This window comes from Perkinsus marinus, assembly GCF_000006405.1.
Source record: "Perkinsus marinus ATCC 50983 genomic scaffold scf_1104296951644, whole genome shotgun sequence".
Taxonomy (NCBI): domain Eukaryota; phylum Perkinsozoa; order Perkinsida; family Perkinsidae; genus Perkinsus; species Perkinsus marinus.
The window spans coordinates 1-1,154 of NW_003209192.1; the positions used below are offsets into that span (position 1 = coordinate 1).

Consider the following 1,154-nt stretch of genomic DNA (forward strand, 5'->3'; position numbering starts at 1 on the left):
TGAAATTCACGAGGCATGAAAAAGTATACACTGAGAATCACTTCGCGCTCGACTCGGCGGGATCGTCATCCTTGTTCTTAACAGTGTTGTGTTAATGCTGCTATCTGCAGCCGAGCAAGTAGGAAAGCTTCACTTACCGTCCTGTACTGTACATCGCATTTCGGGAAGTTTACTCTCCCCTGAAGCAAACGCCAAGTCGGCACCGAGATAGGTACCCATGAGCCCAACTGTCAGAGGTACTTCTAGGACCAAGGTAATCTCAGACATACGCATTGATCCGTGAAATGCCTCCTGCTGCAAAGCATTAACGAACTCAAGTGTCCGACAGCTCTGGAGAAACAATCTTTGCCAGCCGCGGACATTCAACTTGCATGCTCCACGGGAGCTATTAAGCTGTAAGTGTTGCGAGATCATCATGACCTCATGCGGTTTTGCATGGATGATAATGGTAGAATACTCAGTGATTGTTGTCCTCCCCGCATGGTCACTCGAAGGGTCCCCGGCACCTGGCACTGTCGTGCCGCAGCCCATCCTAGGCAGACCTTGATCAGGCCGCAGCGAGGGTGGGCTGAATCCCGACCAAGAAAGCGAACCTGGCGAGACTTGGCGTTCTGATTGTAACAGCTTATCCGAGACCTGCCCCGGTCGTCTGAACTGTCCTTTGGTCGTGGTGCTAATGAAACCGAAGCATCGCGTTTGATACCAACCAGAGGCGGGGGCGGGCCGTACCCTAGCGTGGCGACATGAGCTGCTGCGGCCGCTAAAACGTCCGTCCGGGCAGCCTGGGCTCGTACCGTAAGCTAGAAGGAGGCTTGACTGGCAGACGTGCACGCTTATCGAGCACTATGCCCGATGCCACTCATCGTCCGACTGGTACACACAATCCCCTGGCCGATCAACTAGCCGTATCCTCTTAAACAAGCCGATGTACTTTTTGGGGAAAGTGCCGCCTCAACTGAGTCCTACCATCTTGACATAGGACAACACCAACACCTGGGAAGGATCTGAGAACGGAGATGGGACAGCACGAAATGGCAGGAAAAAATTCGAAAAAAAGGTTCTATCGGGATTCGAACCCGAGTCGCACGATTCAAAGTCCTGAGTGCTAACCAACTACACCATAGAACCGGATGAAATTGATCATAAGCATATCG

General features: G+C 52.3%; 1 non-coding gene across 1 annotated transcript; it reads right to left on the reverse strand.

Moving 5' to 3' along the window:
• Positions 1 to 1,055: 1,055 nt before the first annotated feature.
• Pmar_PMAR021363 lies at positions 1,056 to 1,128 on the reverse strand. Its single transcript has one exon. It is a non-coding gene; the product is annotated as a tRNA-Gln (tRNA).
• Positions 1,129 to 1,154: the final 26 nt, after the last annotated feature.